Here is a 20,574-nt window from a genome sequence, read left to right as displayed (position 1 = left end):
TGAAGCCATTTGCCTGTGCAAGAAACTTCCAGAACAAATTGTGCTGAGGAAAACAGTGGGATAGTGACATCATGATTATGTAGATAGTAAGCTACCTGTGGGGGGATTGGTAGGTCCACTTCTCTGTTTCAAGGCTGAGTGTGGGAGTGAATGGTTTAGGTTCTCAGCATAAACTTTCTGGTTGTCTCTCTTTCTGTGATTTTTAGCAAGCATTTATGCTCGGTACCTGGATGTATTAATTCATCAGACATTCCAAGACGGCCATATTCTAATTCTAACATTTATTTTTTGTTTATTATGTACAAATATAAACAATTTTTTTTTTTTTTTTTTTTTTTTTTTTTTGAGGCGAAGTCTCGCTCTGTCGCCCGGACTGGAGTGCAGTGGCCAGATCTCAGCTCACTGCAAGCTCTGCCTCCCAGGTTCATGCCATTCTCCTGCCTCAGCCTCCCGAGTCGCTGGGACTACAGGCGCCCGCCACCTCGCCCGGCTAGTTTTTGCATTTTTAGTAGAGACGGGGTTTCACCGTGTTAGCCAGGATGGTCTCGATCTCCTGACCTCGTGATCCGCCCGTCTCGGCCTCCCAAAGTGCTGGGATTACAGGCTTGAGCCACCGCGCCCGGCCTAATATAAACAATTTTTTACGTCACCTACTATTTGGTAACTACTGATACCATTCGTAAAATAGATCAATGTTTGGTCTTTTTCTTTCTCTTTTCTTTTGTTTTTTGTTTTGAGATGGAGTTTCGCTCTTGTCGCCCAGGTTGAAGTGCAATGGCACGATCTTGGCTCACTGCAACCCCCACCTCCTGGGTTCAAGCCATTCTCCTGCCTCAGGCTCCCAAGTAGCTGTGATTACAGACACGTGCCACCATGCCCGGCTAATTTTTTTATTGTTAGTAGAGACGGGGTTTCACCATGTTGACCAGGCTGGTCTCAAACTCCGGACCTCAGATGATCCACCCAACTCGGCTTCCCAAAGTGTTAGGATTACAGGCATGTGCCACCATGCCTGGCCCCTAGGATCCTTCTTATGTGACTAAATAGTTTTTGTTTTAGTTTTAGGTTTTTTTTTTTTTTTTTTGAGACAGAGTTTTGCTCTTGTTGCCCAGGCTGGAGAGCAGTGGCGCAATCTTAGCTCACCGCAATCTCAGCCCACCGCAACCTCTGCCTCCCAGGTTCAAGCAATTCTGCTGCCTCAGCCTCCTGAGTAGCTGGGATTACAGGCATGTGCCACCACGCCTGGCTAATTTTGTGTTTTTAGTAAACACGGGGTTTTACCATGTTGGTCAGGCTGGTCTTGAACTCCCAACCTCAGGTGATCCGCCCACCTCAGCCTCCCGAAGTGCTGGGATTACAGGCATGAGCCACCGCAGCCAGCCTTAGACAGTTATTTTATTGCCAGTTTTTTCCCATCTAATATGACAAAGTGTTCCAGGCTTATCTTGTACATTTCCTGTACAAAGCTTTTAGCCATAAGTTTGTGAACTGTTGGGTTCTTTTAGTGGGAAATGGTATTTCAAGGCCACAGTCTAGCCGCTAGAAGTGCCCATTTTTCTGGGTTGAAGATTGTTACAGCTTTTTAACTAGCTAAAGATAGAAAAATCTGTAAGTGACCAGGAGTGGTGGCTCACGCCTGTAATCCCAGCACTTTGGGAGGCCTAGGTGGATGGATCACCTGAGGTCAGGAGTTCAAGACCAGCCTGGCCAACATGGTGAAAAGCCATCTCTACTAAAAATACAAAAATTAGCCAGGCGTTGGGGCAGGTGCCTGTAATTCGAGCTACTGGGGAGGCTGAGGCAGGAATATCACTTGAGTCCAGGAGGCAGAGGTTGCAGTGAGCAGAGATCATGCCACTGCACTCCAGCCTGGGCGACAAGAGCGAAACTCTGTCTCAAAAAAAAAAAAAAAAAAATCTATAAGTATACATATGTGTGTTACATATTTACATAAAAATAAATTACCAATTACCTAATGAGTTTATATGGCAACTTCCTGGCCAAACTTAGAACTAAATGGTGTTTAATTGAAATTTTCTGTCTTTGATCTGTATGTCTTTTGCTCAGTACCAATTCTCCAATACTCCAGTGATGATAAAATTAAAATACCATGCAAGTATTCATTTCCTTTATTCTTTTTTTGTTTTTTTTTTTGAGACAGAGTTTCACTCTGGTTGCCTGGGCTGGAATGCAATGGTGCAATCTCGGTTTACTGCAACCTCCACCTCCCGGGTTCAAGCGATTCTCCTGCCTCAGCCTCCAGAGTAGCTGGGATTACAGGCATGCGCTGCCATGCCCGGCTAATTTTGTATTTTTAGTAGAAACGGGGTTTCTCCATGTTGGTCAGGCTGGTCTCGAACTCCCAACCTCAGGTGATCCACCCACCTTGGCCTCCCAAAGTTCTGGGATTACAGGCATGAGCCACCATGCCCAGCCATTTCCTTTATTCTTTATGACACGTGAAACATTCTCAGAACATTAATAACAGCTTTACTACCAAAATGATTACTGAAAACAGTTTTGTTTTTTAGTATGTCCAGTCTCCTCCCAATTTTTAGTTTTACTGTAATCATATTTTTAAATATATAGTCATTGCATCATATACTTCCTCCCTTATGACTGATATTTACTCTTTTTTTTGAGACAGTCTCACTCTGTCGCCCAGGCTGGAGTGCAGTGGCCCGCTCTTGGCTCACTACAACCTCCGCCTTCTAGTTTCAAGTGATCTTCCTGCCTCAGCCTCCCAAATAGCTAGGATTACAAGTGTGCGCCACCATGCCTGGCTAATTTTTGTATTTTACAAAATACAAAGGCTGGTCTCGAACTCCTGACTTCAAGTGATCTGCCTGCCACAGCCTCCCAGAGTGCTGGGATTACAGTTGTGAGCCACAGTGCCCGGCCCTGATATTTACTCTTAACCTAAATACACATCTTTAAGTTTGTAGTTGTTGCTGTATTTAGTGCTCAGCACCCTGTGGTGTGGCTGCAGTGATTCATGCACATGAGACTCAGCCTTCCAGGAGCTCTCTTTTCCACAGGTCAAGTGCTAGGAGGTAAGATCTTAGGTAAGTGCTAGGAGCTCAAGTGCTAGGAGGTAAGATCCACACAGCGAGTGTGGGGCCTCCCCTGACTTAAGAAGACTGGCTTGGTCGGGCGCGGTGACTCACGCCTGTAATCTCAGCACTTTGGGAGGCTGAGGCGGGCGGATCGCTTGAGGTCAGGAGTTCAAGAGCAGCCTGGCCAACATGGTGAAACCCCATCTCTACCAAAAATATAAAAAATTAGCCGGGCATGGTGGCACACGCCTGTAATCCCAGCTACTCGAGAGACTGAGGCAGGACAATCTCTTGAACTAGGGAGTCAGAGGTTGCAGTGAGCTGAGATCGCGCCACTGCACTCCAGCCTGGGTGACAGAACGAGATTCTGTCTCAAAAAAAAAAAAAATACCGGCTCCATAGATTGGTACAATATCTGGTGTGAGGATTCTCTAGGCATAGCTTCCAGGGTCTTTCAAGGACATGAACCCTTTTAAAAAGAAATGTTGTGGTCAAATAAACCCCATATATGGTGTTCTCTTTATCTAGCCCCTAGTCCACAATCTCAGGTGCAACTTGCCTATCAGGGTCATTGTTACCATAAATAATGAAACTTAATTAACATAGTCAACACATTCTGTTTTTAGGGAAGCAGAGTTAGAGAGTTAGCCTAAGAGTACATCCTTATGTGAATGGGATTCCCATTCTGTTTAATGTTTAATAACAGAACATTAAAAAATGTTTTGTTAACCCTTTGCCCACATTACCCTAGTGATTTCACAATACTCTAAGAATATTATCAAATATACAGTCCACATTCAAATTTCTCCCAACTATCCCAGTAATGTCCTTTTATAAATTTTAAAATCTAGGATCAACTCAAGGAACATCTGTCATACTTACTCACCAAATCTATTTATTATCCTTTAATTCAGAGCATCTTCCTTCATGAAATTGACATCTTTGCAAAGTCCAGTCCACTTGATTTCTTTTTAGAATGTCCTACAATCTGCAATGTTTTGTCACTTCCTTATGATTAAATTCAAGCCAAACATATTTTGAAAAATTGCCCCCAGGTGATGTTCTGTTCCTCTCATTTTATCACATAAGGAGACTATGATAGTTTGTTCCACTGGCAGTGCTAATATGATAATTTGGTGGAATAAGAATTTGTGCCTTAGGCAATGCTAATATGATATAACTTGTTTGAGATGCTTTCCATAATTGTATCTGTCCGGGCCAAGGAAACTTCTTTTTCACCCTCTGAAGTTTCACTGAAAATCACTGACAAAAGGCAGATTGAGGAGAAAAGGCATACGAATTGATCTAATCATACATTTTCATGACACAGGAGCCTTTAGAAAGAAGATCCAAAGATTCAGGGGAAATTACCTATTTTTATGCTTAGATTTAACAAAGTATGGACTGCTCTGTAGAAACAGGATTGGACTAAAAGGATGAGATCTAATGCTAATAGTCTGAGTAGGGAAACCCAGCAATGCCTGTTTATCTAGATTCTTCTTGGCCTCTCAGAACACGTATTCCTTCCTTCTAGAGTGGGCGACCCTCTCTGGAATGGGGGTCTTATGACCAACAGTCAAACAAAGTAAGCCACGTAATTTTTTATGGCCAGTTTTTACCCAAAAAGGTGGGGGAAAGTTAGAGTAATCTTTTTAGGTTTTATGAATAGCTTTGGGGACAAGGAGTTCTGGTTTCCATGACTTGCCTTGGAGAAGAGGCTATGGTTAGCCTCGGGAGAGAATGGGACTGAGAGACAGGAGGGCAAGAGAAGGTCCGAGAAAAAACTTTTGCTTCTGAGGATGCTTTTGCAGACTTCATTTTGTGGTATTATTTTGTGAGTCCCAGGAAAACAATATAGATATCCTATTTCTCCTCCAACTTTTACAGTCCCCCATCCCTGCCCCAGATTTTACCTTCCAACAGTAGATTTTGCTTATACCGTTTCTTTTTTTTTTTTTCCAAGACAGAGTCTCACTTTGTCACCCAGGCTAGAGTGCAGGTGCAGTGGTGCTATCTTGGCTCACTGGCACCTCCGCCTCTCAGGCTCAGCCTGGGATTACAGGCGCTGTAGCTAGGATTACAGGCGTATGCCACCACGTCTAGCTAATTTTTGTATTTTTAGTAGAGATGGGTTTTTACCATGTTGGCCAGGCTGGTCTTGAGCCCCTGACCTCAGGTCATCCACCCGCCTCAGCCTCCCAAAGTGCTGGGAGTACAGGCGTGAGCCACTGCACCCGGCCTGCTTGCACCCATCTTTAATGCAACATTTGCCTACTGATGATTTTGTGTTAACCTCCTACATTTATTAGCTGGAACCTTTTTTTTTTTTTTTTTTTGAGACAGAGTCTCGCTCTGTCGCCCAGGCTGCAGTGCAATGGTGCGATCTCGGCTCACTGCAACCTCTGCCTCCCAGGCTCACGCCATTCTCCTGCCTCAGCCTCCCGAGCAGCTGGGACTACAGGCGCCCGCCACCACGCCCGGCTAATTTTTTTGTATTTTTAGTAGAGACGGGGTTTCACCATGTTCGCCAAGATGGTCTCAATCTCCTGACCTTGTGATCCGCCTGCCTCGGCCTCCCAAAGTGCTGGGATTACAGGTGTGAGCCACCACGCCCGCCTTTTTTTTTTTTTTTTTTTTTTTAGATAGAGTCTCACTCTGTTGCCCATGCTGGAGTGCAGTGGCATGATCTCAGCTCACTGCAACCTCCACCTCCCAGGTTCAAGCGATTCTCCTGCCTCAGCCTCCTGAGTAGCTGGAATTGCAGGCATGCACCACCACGCCTGGCTAATTTTTGTATTTTTAGTAGAGATGGGGTTTCACCATGTTGGTCAGGCTGGTCTCGAACTCCTGACCTCATGATCTGCCCACCTCAACCTCCAAAAGTGCTGGGATTACAGGCATGAGCCACCGTGCCTGGCCCATTAGCTGGAATTCTTCTGTAAGAAGGAAGACTCTCTTATTCCTCTATTTATTCAATTATTTATATCAATATGGACTCATAGATGTTTATTCCATGAGTTATAATCCAGTACTATCCTTATTTTTCTTCTGCTTTGGCCACTTGGAGCTCTTTCAAGTTGGCTCCTGTGCCTTTTCAACCTACCCCATCCTTTGGTGAGGATTTCTTATTTTCTGGCACTACAAGTTGTTAATCTAGGATTATCTTATATTTTATCTGCCATAGCCCTGGAATCAGCCACTTCTGTATGGAGCACCAGTTCCTTTTATTGGGAACACCATTTAGAAATCCAGATCTAGGCTTAGGTATGCTAATTGTTCCTGGACCCTCTTAGTGCTAGGCCCTCTTAACTCAGAGAAACTGGCAGCTGTGTATGTATGTGTGGCAATGTGGCCAATCACTCTGGAGTATCTTCCTGTTCTTTCAAAGCTGCAACACCAGCACAAGCTTTATACAAATTTGAAAACTCCAAATCAAGTGTGTGAACAATGTCAGTCTTCATAGTTTGCATTTCTTATCAATGAAGCTGAGAAAAATAATTTTCTCCATTTCATCCTGTCCAAATTTTACATATACTAAAGGAATTGCCACACTGGCAGTAATGTCTAATCATTTATCCAGTTGTAGTGAAAATGGACAAAGACCAGTTAAGGTTGATATGCCATTATTAAATTAGGATAAAGAAACCAACAATGTAAGTTTTACATTCTAACTTTAACTATAATTTTTTAAAAGAAATTTGAAAAATGATAGTTTTTAAAAACTCTTTAAATCTATGTTTATAGTTTATTAAGTTTTTCTAAACTTTTGAGTTACAGTTAAATTTCAGGTTAATTAAAATAGAGTTCTTTTACTTGATGTAAAAGAAATTGTTCTCTGATATTGCTATAAATTTGTAATGGTGCTATGTTCTTGTCAGAGATTAAGAACTTGTATAACATATAATTCTATAATATGTAATTGTATACTTCTATATTGTGTGATTCATTATTTTGTTTGTTTGTTTATTAGAGATGGGGGTCTCACTAGGTTGCTGAGCTGGTCTCTAACTCCTGGGCTCGAGCAGTCCTCCTGCCTTGGCTTCCCAAAGTACTGAAAATACAGGTGTGAGCCACCTTGCTCAGCCTGTAATTAGTTATTATTGATATATTAGAAAGCAACTGATTTTTGTCTGAAAAGATCAGCCTTCCTGATATATCTTCATTATTCTGGTACTTTGTATTATTCTGAGCTGGACTTACTTGTTATGTTTTTATGGTGTTTCAAAATATTTATTTTTCTACATTTAACAACATTTTTCATAAGTTATTTCCTAGGGTGTCTATATACTGTTGACTTCCAAAAATTACCAGACATTTCTGTTCATCTAGCAAAGCTAAGCTTATTAGATTTATTGCAAAAAAGGGAGAACAACCTCTTCAAAGAGTAGCAGTAGTATCTTAAAATAAGAAACCAGGAAAGTTACTTATCAGGTTTTAGAACTAGACTGGGTAACTTTTTTTCCTTTTTTTTTTTTTTGAGACAGAGTCTTGCTCTGTCGCACAGGCTGGAGTGCAGTGGCCAGATCTCAGCTCACTGCAACCGCCGCCTCCCAGGTTCAAGCAATTCTCCTGCCACAGCCTCCCGAGTAGCTGGGATTACAGGCACCCACCACCACGCCTGGCTAATTTTTGTATTTTTAGTAGAGACGGGGTTTCACCACACTGGCCAGGCTGGCCTGGGATACCTTACCTCAGGTGATCCACCCGCCCCTGCCCCTGCCTCCCAAAGTGCTTGGATTATAGGCATGAGCCACCATGCCTAGCCTCTTTGTTTTTTTAAAAACATGCTCCACCGAAAAGTAGCGACTGGGTTATACATATATATATATATATATATTACCCGTCCTGCAACTGGGTAATTTTTAAGGCAGGTTTTGCAAAACAGAGCGAGCTAGTTGGGATGGGGCTGAGTTTATGACATCATAATTCCAGTGTGGGCCGGGCGTGGTGGCTCACACCTGTAATCCCAGCACTTTGGGATGCTGAGGCGGGCGGCTCATGAGGTCAGGAGATCAAGACCACCCTGGCTAACACGGTGAAACCCCGTCTCTACTAAAAATACAAAAAATTAGCCGGGCATGGTGGCCGGCGCCTATAGTGCCAGCTACTCAGGAGGCTGAGGCAGTAGAATGGCGTGAACCCGGAAGGTGGAGCTTGCAGTGAGCCGAGATAGCGCCACTGCGCTCCAACCTGGGTGACAGAGCTAGACTTCATCTCAAAAATAAATAAATAAATAAATAAATAAATAAATAAAAATAGATTTATTCCATTGATTTGAGACTGTCATTCTTTACCTCTAATTAGTTACTTTTTATTTTTAGAAATCTTTTCGTTCTTGTTTGAAGATTGATTTGATAGTAGGTGTTATGTTGTGTGGCTGTTCCTAACTTTTTAATTCATTGTTATTTCATTGTTTAATATTATGGAATGCCATTTGGTCTATTTTGTAATTTGTGCTCTTAATTCCAAATTTTTTGATACCAAGATTAAGATACCTTTTTTTAACCTTTGCCTTCTACTCAGGAGGCTGACATGGGAGGATGACTTGAGCCCTGAAGGTTGAGGCTGCAGTGAGCTATGATCATGCCACTGTACTCCAACCTAGGGAACAGAGCAAAATCCCCATCTCAGAAAAAAAGAGAAAAGAAACCTCATACACCTTGCCAGTCATTCCCTCTCCTCCCACTCTCAGCCTCTGGCAACCATTAAACTTCTCTGATATCTATAGATTTGCCTATTCTGCATATAAAAAAGGAATCAAGCAACATGTGGCCTTTTGTGAATGACTTTCTTTCACTTAGCATGTTTTTGAGTTTCATCAATATAATAGGAGGTGTCAATACTCATTCTTTTTTTATGGCTGAATAATATTCTATTCCATTCTATTATTTCTTTTGTTGCTGTTTTTCTTTTGAGCATCTTGCAGTCACAGGGTCAGGGGTCAGGTGGTTGTAGTCTGTGCCTGAAGTCTGTGTTTGTGTTGTCGTGGAGACCAGGCCTTTGAGCCCCACCCTTGTCCTAGAACCTTTTGATATTATTATCTAGGAAACTTTTGTAATCCAAGGTTATGACGATTTACTTCTATGTTATCTTCTAAGTTAGTAGTTTTAGCTCTTACCTTTAGGTCTTTGATCCACATTGAGTTAATTTTCATATGTGATATAAAGGGTAGATGCCCAGCTTCATTCTTTTGCATGGGAATATCCAGTTGTGCTAGCACTATTGCTAAAGAGACTCCTTTGAATTTTGTTGGCACCCTTTTTGATAATGAATTAATCGTAAATTTGAGATATATGTACCTGTGTGTGTGTATATACATATGCATATATACACACACTGTCTTTCTGTCAGTACTATATACTGCTTGATTTACTGTAGCATTAGAAAAAGTTTTGAAGTCACAAAGTATGAGTACTGATACTTGATTCTTGTCTTTCAAGATTGTTTTGGCTATTCTGAATCTTCTGTATTCGCATATGAATTCAGCTTGTCATTTTCCACAAGAAAAAGGCAGTTGACTTTTTTTTGGGGGGGGGGGACTGAGTCTTGCTCTGTCACCGGGGTTGGAGTACAGTAGTGTGATCTCGGCTTACTGCTGTAATTCTCCTATCTCAGAGTCCCAAAGTGCTAGGATTACAGGCATTAGCCACCACGCCTGGCTAAGGTATGTTTTTTAAAAATTTATATAAATACTCTTTCACATGGAGGTGGTTTCCTTTTTTATACAATTGCTAAAACTCTTCTTAGGAATCATTCTTTCTGCATTTATTGACATAATTCATATGATTTTTTTCCTCCATTATTCTATACTGTGTTGAATTCTATTACTTGACTAACCTTGCATGCTGTAATCCAATTTGGTCATCATGTGTTGATATTTTATCTCTTTTCAATTATATCTGAACTTTTAATGTTTTCTTTAGGTTTCATGAATGGGATTGGATTGTAATTTTTTTTTTCATTGTCCTTCCTAACGCTGGATGGCTGGGCGCAGTGGCTCATGCCTGTAATCCCAGCACTTCAGGAGGCCAAGACAGGCGGATCGCTTGTGGTCAGGAGTTTGTGACCAGCCTGGCTAATGTGGAGAAACCCTGTCTCTACTAAAAGTACAAAAATTAGCGATGCGTGGTGGCGTGCCTGCAACCTCAGCTACTCAGGAGGTTGAGGCAGGAGAATTGCTTGAACCCAGGAGGCAGAGGTTGCGGTGAGCCGAGATCGTACCGCTGCACCCCAGCCTGGGCAACAAAGGGAGACTCCATCTCAAAAAAATAAAATAAAAAAAAAAATAATGTTGGATATAAGTGTTTCATTAGCTTCATACATGTGTTGTGGTGAGGGAATGTACCCTATTACCCCCTCTTAGAGTCTGAAGAAACACTCCAGAAAAAAACATCTGAACCTTCAGTTTCCATTGTGCTTTTTAAAAACTGATGCAAATTACGTAATGCTTATAGAATTGTCCAAGTGTTCTGTGTGTTGATTTTGCAGTGGCTGCTTTTTAGAGTTTTATGCATTTCAAGCAAGCTAGTAACATGTTTTTATCATAATGCCATCTTACTGTGTTTGTGCAGTGTGGAGAGCTACAGCTGAGGTACCTGGTAGCACTAGGTTGGATATTGTAGCATTTACTTTTTTCTTCATCAGTGTTGAAAGAATTGCATCAGTAACATTAGTTTAAAATAAAATATTTGCCATTGTGGCTCTTCTGTGGTATTTGTGAACTCTATTTTTTTTTTTTAATTACTGGACTTTTGTCTTATTTTTGTTTATTTTGTTGCACTTTTTCCAGATTCTTGTGATGAATATATAGGTCATCAATTTTCAAGTTTTCTTCTTTTCTCATATGTATTTATATCTGCTTTATAAATTGTTTTTCTACTTCTTTCACTCCATCAAATATAAATGGATACAAACATACTATTATTTGGTTCAAAATAATTTTATATGAGAATTTAGGTAATACCTCCTTAAATTCTGGGTTGCTTTTTCCTTCCTTTCCCCAGCTTTTTATTTTGACAATCATCAAGCCAAGTGAGAATATTTTTAAAATATGTATTTGTGTATGTCTGTATATGTATGTGTATAATATATAATATATATACAATTAATTACCCTTCACGTAAATTCATCTTTGGTTATTAACATTTTGCCTTACTTTTTCTCTGTATATATGCACCTTTCTTCTTGGCTCACTTGATGGTAAGTAGCAGTTGTCATTGAATTTCACCTCTTAACTATGTGCATCTTCTAAGAATAAAGACATTCTCCTTCAAAGTCACAATATTATTATAATAGGAATGTAGTCTTATCTACTATAGAGTCTATACTTACATTTGTTATGCTGTTTCTTTTCTTTTTTTTTTTTTTGAGACGGAGTCTTGCTCTGTCGCCCGGGCTGGAGTGCAGTGGCCGGATCTCAGCTCACTGCAAGCTCCGCCTCCCGGGTTTAGGCCATTCTCCTGCCTCAGCCTCCCAAGTAGCTGGGACTACAGGCGCCCGCCACCTCGCCCGGCTAATTTTTTGTATTTTTCAGTAGAGACGGGGTTTCACTGTGTTAGCCAGGATGGTCTCGATCTCCTGACCTCGTGATCCGCCCGTCTCGGCCTCCCAAAGTGCTGGGATTACAGGCTTGAGCCACCGTGCCCAGCCTATGCTGTTTCTAAAAATGTCATTTATAAAATGTTTCCAGGATCCATTGTGTATTCATACGTTGTATTTAGGTCTTAGCCTTTTTTTTTTTTTTTTTTTTTTTGAGACCGAGTCTTGCTCTGTTGCCCAGGCTGGAATGCAGTGGTGTGATCTCTGCTCACTGCAACCTCTGCCTCCTGGGTTCAAGTGATTCTCCTGCCTCAGCCTCCGAGTTAGCTGGTGGCACCCGCCACTACGCCTGGCTAATTTTTGTATTTTTAGTACAGACGGGGTTTCACCATATTGGCCAGGCTGGTCTCGAACTCCTAACCTTGTGATACGCCCGCCTTGGCCTCCCAAAGTGCTGGGATTAAGGCGTGAGCCACCACGCCCAGCCAGATCTTAGGCTTTTTATCTTGGTGTTACCCTACTACATTTACCCCTTAGAGTTTGGTTTTTTTGAAGTGTCTACTCCAGTTTTCTTGTGGAATGTCAGGTTTATAGGTTTGATGATTTCCCCTCATGACTAGAGTAAGATTAAACATTTTTTGCCAAGAATATTAAAGAAGTAATGTGTAATGATCATTTTTGTTTGTTTTCTTTTCTCCACCAACCAAGCAAAGACCACTGGTAATTATCTTTGTTTACAATAACTTTTTAATTGTAGAATAATTTTAGATTTATAAAATTAACAGATTTACAAAGGTAATACAGAGATTTCTTGTATACACCTCTCCCACTTTCCACCACCATTAACATCTTACATAAAGTACATTTGTCAAAACTAGGAAACTGACATGAGACTCTTTATTGGGATTTCATTCAGTTTTTCCATATAGTTCATATTTCTGTTCCAAGATGCATCCAGTTAGGGGTACCACATTGTATATATTTGTCTTATCTTCCAGTCTCTTCTGTTCTGTGACAGTTTTTTCAGCTTTGCTTTTCATGACTTTGACTGTCTTGACAGACCATGCCAGTAGTGTATCTCCCAATCCAAGTCTTGTTTTTCTTGTAATTAGGAAGTAGTAGTTTTTAGAAAGACTGTAACAGAGGTGAAGTATGCTTTTCATCACATTACATTGGGGTACGTGATATTAACCTTTATCATTTGGCTAAAGCAGTGTCTGCCAGGTTTTTTTTCACTCCAAATGTACTATTTTTTCCTTTTCCATTCTCTATTCTTTAGAGACAACTTGTTAAGTCTAGCCCACCCTGGGAGCAGGTACACAGGAGTAGAAATTAACCTTTACATTCCATAGAGTTTAATCTCTAATATCTAGAATTCTTCTATAAGAAATATTTGTTTCTTCTCATTTATACTTCTCATTTATAGACTCATGTATATTTGTTTTATACTTCAAGGTATAATCAAATATTACATTATTTCTTTTGCCACCCATACTGTTTCAGCTTCAGACATTGATAGCTCTTTTAGGTTGGTTCCTGTGTTCATTTAATACCCTGATCCTTCTGTTTTTTGAGGACTTCTTTCCTGGTACTACCTTCAAGTTCATTTTGTTTTCTCCCTCCTGTGGTCCTGGAATCAGCTGTTTCTCCCGGGAGCGTGGTTCCTTTTAGTGGGGAATGGGATTTAAAAACCAAGGTCAGCTGGGCACGGTGGCTCACGCCTGTAATCCCAGCACTTTGGGAGGCCAATGCGGGCAGATCACGAGGTCAGGAGTTTAAGACGAGCCTGGCCAACATGGTGAAACCCCGTCTCAACTAAAAATACAAAAATTAGCTGGGCATGGAGGCACCCATCTGTAATGCCAGCTACTCAGGAGGCTGAGGCAGGAGAATTGCTTGAACTCGGAGGCAGAGGTTGCAGTGAGCCGAGATCACACCACTGCACTCCAGCCTGGGCGACAGAGCAAGACTCCATCCTCCCCCCCCCAAAAAAAAACAACAAACAAACAAACAAACAAAACAAGGTCTGGGTAACGGATATATATGCACATTCACCCATGTATGCTTACATATATTAGTAATTGTCTGTCTATCCGTTTGTATGCATCTGAAGCTAAACATGAGTTCATACTAATGTCTCTGTCTCTCATCCAGTACTACAAAATGCATTCTAGTCTTCCTGCCTTGTTTATCTGTAACTTTTTTACCTTGATAGCAAGAAAACTGGCTCTCCCCATCCACCATTTATTTATGTACCTGTTCAACTCCAGTGTACATGTAACACACTTCTGAATTAACCGGTACCCCCATGAGCAACAAGTTTACTCACTTTAGTAGTGTTTGTATATACTTCCTTTAGTGTATGGCCTTATAATTTTCAGTCAAAACATCATTTTCCAAAGTTTGTTATTTTATCATATCACAGTGCACTGTTTGTTCAGTATATTGATTACCTACAAGCAGTATATAATTACCAAATATATGTTGTCTAGTTACCTTTGCAGTATTGATTTCTAGCATAACATTTTTTTGTGGTCAGACTACATACTCTATATGATCTTGATCCTTTGAAATACGTTGAAACTTGCTTTATAGCCCAGTATATGGTCAGTTTTTGGGAACAATCTGTGTGTGACTGGAAAGTAACTGAGCTCTGCAGTATTTGAATTGTATCTATGAAGTTCTAGATCTTTATTGATTAAATGTTCCACTCAGACTTTGGATTGTCTTTGCTTAATCAGACTTTGGCTAATTTGCTTTCCTTATTTCATACCATGTTAATAGAGAAATACAGAATTATTTATAACCCTTATAAAGAAATTATTTATAACACTTATTAAGAAATCCTCGGGCCGGGCGCGGTGGCTCAAGCCTGTAATCCCAGCACTTTGGGAGGCCGAGACGGGCGGATCACGAGGTCAGGAGATCGAGACCATCCTGGCTAACACGGTGAAACCCCGTCTCTACTAAAAATACAAAAAACTAGCCGGGCGAGGTGGCGGGCGCCTGTAGTCCCAGCTACTCTGGAGGCTGAGGCAGGAGAATGGCGTAAACCCGGGAGGCGGAGCTTGCAGTGAGCTGAGATCCGGCCACTGCACTCCAGCCCGGGCGACAGAGCAAGACTCCGTCTCAAAAAAAAAAAAAAAAAAAAGAAATCCTCTATGTACATTGTAGTTTGTTAGAAAATAGAGATGGTTAAAACTGCTTTTGAAACATTAAAATCTTGCCGAGTGCGGTGGCTCACGCCTGTAATCCCAGCGCTTTGGGAGGCTGAGGTGGGCAGATCGTTTGAGTTCAGGAGTTCTAGACAAGCCTGTCCAACATGATGAAACCCTGTCTCTACTAAAAATACAAAACTTAGCCGGGCATAGTGGCAAGTACCTATAATCCCAGCTACTCCAGAGGCTGAGGCAGTAGAATCTCTTGAACCTGGCAGGCGGAGGTTGCAGAGCCGATATTGCGCCACTGCACTCCAGCCTGGGCCACAGAGCCAGATTCCATCCCACCACCCCCGCCCCCCGCAAAAAAATTAAAGTCTTGGCTGGATGCAGTGGCTCATGCCTGTAATCCTAACACTTTGGGAAGCTGAGGCAGACGGAGGCGAATCACTTGGCACCAGGAGTTCTGAGACTAGCCTGGCCAACATGGAGAAACCTCATCTCTACCAAAAATACAAACAAATTAGGCAGGCATGGTGGTGGGCGCTTGTGGCCCCAGCTACCTGGGAGGCTGAGACACAAGAATTGCTTGAACCCGAGAGGCAAAGGTTGCAGTGAGCCAAGATCACACCACTGCACTCCAGCCTGAGTGACAGTATTTTTTTTTCTTTAAGGATTTCCTGGCCGGGTGCGGTGGCTCACGCCTGTAATCCCAGCACTTTGGGAGGCCGAGGCGGGCGGATCACGAGGTCAGGATATCAAGACCATCTTGGCTAACAGGGTGAAACCCCATCTCCAGTAAAAATACAAAAAATTAGCTGGGCGTGGTGGTGGGTGCCTGTAGTCCCAGCCACTTGGGAGACTGAGGCAGGAGAATGGTATGAACCCAGGAGGCGGAGTTTGCAGTGAACCGAGATCGCACCACTGCACTCCAGCCTGAGAGACAGTGTGAGACTCGGTCTCAAAACAAAAAAAAGTGTTTTCTTTTTCTTTTTTTTTTTTTTGAGACAGGGTCTTGCTCTGTTTCCCGGGCTGGAGTGCAGTGGCATGAACACAGCTCACTGCAGCTTTGGGCGCCTGGGCTCTAGCAATTCTCCCACCTTGCCCTCCCAAATATCTGGGACCACAGGTGCATGCTACCATGCCCAGCCAAGTTTTTAATTTTTTTTTTTTGTAAAGAAGAGGTCTTACTGTGTTGCCCAGGCTGGTCTTGAACTCCTGGGCTTGAGCAGTCCTCCTGCCTCGGCTTCCCAAAGTGCTGGGATTATAGGCGTGAGCCACCACTCCAGTCCCTGACTGTTTTTGATGTTTAACTGCTGACGACTCCTCTTTTTTTCCCCTTCTGTTTACTTCTGGGCCAGCTGATAAAAAACCTATGTGCTCCCTCCTTTACCTTCAAACCATATGAACCCCATCCCATGAGCAGGAACACTCAACCCAGCACCACGCCCTAACCACCATGCAAACTCCAAGCCAGCCTCCTTTTCCTAATCTCTCAAGTTGTTTTATGACCTGCTTGGGAGCTGCTCTGCTCTCTAGAAAGCCTCATGATGAGAGTTATAAACCTTTTCCTACCTTCTTGGTGTATCTGTGTGACATCATTAGTCTTGTGCAGAACATGCACGTTTATTATATAGGTATACGTGTGCCATGGTGGTTTGCTGCACCTTTTGACCTGCCCTCTAAGTTCCCTCCCCTCACCTCCCAGCCCCCAACAGGCCCTGGTATATGTTATTCCCCTCTCTATGTCCGTGTGTTCTCATTGTTCGGCTCCCACTTATGAGTGAGAACATGCAGTATTTGGTTTTCTGTTCCTGTGATAGTTTGCTGAGAATTATGGCCTCCAGCTTCATGCATGTCCCTGCAAAGGACATGATCTCATTTCTTTTTATGGCTGCATAGTACTCCATGATGCATATGTACCACATTTTCTTTATCCAGTTTATCACGGATGGGCATTTGGGTTGGCTCCAAGTCTTTGCTATTGTAAATCCTGCTGCAAGAAACATACATACACATGTGTCTTTATAGTAGAATAATTTACATTTCTTTGGGTATATACCCGGTAATAGGACTGCTGGGTCAAATGTATTTCTGGTTCTAGATCCTTGAGGAATTGCCATACTGCCTTCCACAGTGCTTGAACTAATTTACATTCCCACCAACAGTGTAAAAGTGTTCCTATTTCTCCACAGCCTCACCAGCATCTATTGTTTTTCCTGACTTTTTAATAATCACCATTCTTACTGGTGTGAGATGGTATCTCATTGTGGTTTTGATTTGCATTTCTCTGATGATCTCTGATAATGATGTTGAGCTTTTCTTCATGTGTTTGTTGGCCTTATAAATGTCTTTTTTTTTTTTTTTTGAGATGGATTCTCACTCTGTCACCCAGGCTGGCGTGCAGTGGCTCCATCTCGGCTCACTGCAACCTCCACCTCCTGGGTTCAAGTGATTCTCCTGCCTCAGCCTCCCGAGTAGCTGGGATTACAGGCGCCTGCCACCATGCCTGGCTAATTTTTTTGTATTTTTAGTAGAGACAGGGTTTCACCATGTTGGTCAGGCTGGTCTTGAACTCCTGACCTTGTGACCCACTCGCCTTGGCCTCCCAAAGTGCTGGGATTACAGGCGTGAGCCACCACACCCAGCCAAATGTCTTCTTTTGAGAAGTGTCTGTTCATATCCCTTGCCTAGTTTTTGATGTATTGTTTGGTTCTTGTAAATTTGTTCCATGTCATTTATGGATATTAGACCTTTGTCAGGTGGGTAGATTTCTCCCATTCTGTAGGTTGTCTGTTCACTCTGATGATAGTTTCTTTTCCTGTGCAGAAGCTCTTTAGTTTAATTGGTTCCCATTTGTCAATTTTGGCTTTTGTTGCAATGGCTTTTGTCATTTTTGTCATCAAGTCTTTGCCCATGCCTATGTACTGAATGGTATTGCCTAGGTTTTCTTATAGGGTTTATATGGTTTTGGGTTTTACAGTTAAGTCTTTAATCCATCTTGAGTTGATTGTGGTATAAGGTGTAAGGAAGGGGTCTAGTTTTAGTTTTCTGCATACAGCTACCCAGTTTTCCCAGCACCATTTACTGAATAGGATATCCTTTCTCCATTGCTTGTTTGTGGCAGGTTTGTCGAAGATCAGATGGTTGTAGATGCATGGTGTTATTTCTGAGGTCTCTATTCTGCTCCATTGGTCTATATGTCTGTTTTGGTACCAGTACCATGCTGTTTTGGTTACTGTAGCCTTGTAGTGTAGTTTGAAGTCAGGTAGCGTGATGTCTCTAGCTTTGTTCTTTTTGCTTAGGATTGTCTTGGTTGTACGGTGTCTTCTTTGATTCCATATAAAATTTAAAATAGTTTTTTTCTAATTCTGTGAAGAATGTTAATGGTAATTTGATGGGAATAGCATTGAATCTATAATTTACTTTGGGTAGTATGGCCATTTTCACGATATTGATTCTTCCTATTCATGAGGATGGAATGTTTTTCCATTTGTTTGTGTCCTCTCTTGTTTCTTTGAGCAGTGGTTTATAGTTCTCCTTGAAGAGGTCCTTCACATTCCTTGTTAGCTGTATTCCTAGGTATTTTATTCTCTTTGTAGAGATTGTGAATGGGAGTTCATTCATGATTTTGCTCTCTGCTTGTCTATTGTTGGTGTAAAGGAATGCTTGTGATTTTTTCACATTGATTTTGTACCCTGAGACTTTGCTGAAGTTACTTATCAGTTTAAGGAGTTTTTGGCCTGAGATGATGGGGTTTTCTAAATATAAAATCATGTTATCGGCAAACAGAGACAACTTGACTTCCTGTCTTTCTATTTGTATACTTTTACTTATTTCTCTTGCCTGATTGCCCTGGCCAGAACTTCCAGTACTATGTTGAATAGGAGTGGTGAGAGAGGGCATCCTTGTCTTATACTGGTTTTCTTTTTTTTTTTTTTTTTTTTTTTGAGACGGAGTCTCGCTCTGCCGCCCAGGCTGGAGTGCAGTGGCCGGATCTCAGCTCACTGCAAGCCCCGCCTCCTGGGTTTACGCCATTCTCCTGCCTCAGCCTCCCAAGTAGCTGGGACTACAGGAGCCCGCCATGTCGCCCGGCTAGTTTTTTGTATTTTTTAGTAGAGACGGGGTTTCACCGTGTTAGCCAGGATGGTCTCGATCTCCTGACCTCGTGATCCGCCCGTCTCGGCCTCCCAAAGTGCTGGGATTACAGGCTTGAGCCACCGCGCCCGGCCTTATACTGGTTTTCAAAGGGAATGCTTCCAGGTTTCACCCATTCAGTATGATATCGGCTATAGGTTTGTCATAAATAGCTCTTACTGTTTTGAGATATGTTCCATCAGTACCTAGTTTATTGCCAGTTTTTAATTTTAACATGAAGGGATGTTGAATTTTATCAAAGGCCTTTTCTGTATCTATTGAGATAATCATGTGGTTTTTGTCTTTGGTTCGGTTTATGTGATGGATTACGTTTATTGATTTGTGTATGTTGAACCAGCCTCGCATCCCAGGGATGAAGCTGACTTGATCATGGTGGATAAGCAACACAGTGAGACCCTGTCTCTACACATAATTTTAAAATGAGCCAGGTGTGGTGTTGTGCATCTGTAGTCCCAGTTACTTGAGAGGCTGAAGTGGGATGATCGCTGGAGCCGGAAGAGTACAAGGCTGCAGTGAACTATGATTGGGCTACTGTACTTCTGCCTGAGTGACAGAGCAAGACCCTGTCTTGATGATTGATTGATGATTGATTGATAGCTAGATGGATGGATGTATGGATGGATGGATAGATAGATAGATAGATAGATAGATAGATAGATAGATATAGAGAGACAGACAGAGTTAGCAGGTACTGCCTTTCTAAAGAAAGAACATTTACCCTGAAACATAAAGGATGAGAAGGATTCAGCCTGCGAAATGTCTAAGTCCAAGGACTCTTGAGTGGTTAAACAGTCTGTGGACAGCATTAAGTGTTGTGGGAAGTTGTATAGTTGACCCTTTGTATCCATGACTTCTGCACTCATGGATTCAACCATCTTCAGATCAAACATATATTTTTAAATTGTGAGAGTACTGACCACATACAGACTTTTTTCTTGTCATTGTTTTCTCACTAATATAGTAGAACAGCTATTCACATAGCATTTACATTGTATTAGGTATTGTAAGTAATCCACAGATGATTGAAAGTATACAGGAAGATGCATATAGGTTATGTGCAAATACTATGCCATTTTATATCAGGGACTTGGGCATCTGTAGCTGGATTGGGTTTTGGTATCCGCAGGAGGTCCTGGAACTGGTCCTCCACAGATACCAAGGGGCAATTGTACTATATTCTTGGTATTGCAAATAGGGACTATGATAGAGAATAGGAAGCAAAGAGTTAGTTGTTTTGACATGAGGCCTCCTAGGTAAGCAGCAGTCCTTGGAAAGGGATTTGTATTTTATTCTAAGAACAATGAAAAATCACTTGAGGAACTTAAAGGATGTATTCTTAAACACTGACCTTCATCTAAATCAGTGATAGGTTCAAAATAAAGATGTCAAGGTTTTTTTCCTCTCAGTTTTAATTCACTTGGTCTTTGACAGTGCCAAGATGGCAGATTTGGAACAAGCTTGTCAAAAATTCTGGCCCCACCTAAATGTTACCTATGTCCTCAATCAGTAATTTTACTGTCTTACTTAAACTCGTATACATTTCTGAACTCTTCTTGGCCTTTTTCAAATTTCATAACCATATTTTTGAATTCTGTATGCCATTCACTTATTGTGAGAGTTGCTTTTTCTTTGTTTCATGAAGTTTCTTGTTCTCTGGTATAGAA

The 20,574-nt window shown here is 41.8% G+C and overlaps 1 protein-coding gene across 2 annotated transcripts in view; it reads left to right on the top strand.

Annotated features, from left to right (window-relative positions):
• ZNF573 (zinc finger protein 573) overlaps positions 1–20,574 on the top strand; it is a 56,660-nt gene that overhangs the window by 27,672 nt on the left and 8,414 nt on the right. The window lies entirely within an intron of this gene.

Source organism: Trachypithecus francoisi, unplaced genomic scaffold (genome assembly GCF_009764315.1).
Source record: "Trachypithecus francoisi isolate TF-2019V2 unplaced genomic scaffold, Tfra_2.0 Lachesis_group12, whole genome shotgun sequence".
Lineage (NCBI taxonomy): Eukaryota > Metazoa > Chordata > Mammalia > Primates > Cercopithecidae > Trachypithecus > Trachypithecus francoisi.
Note: the sequence above shows the minus strand (reverse complement) of the source record. Positions and strands in the feature narration are given on the sequence as shown.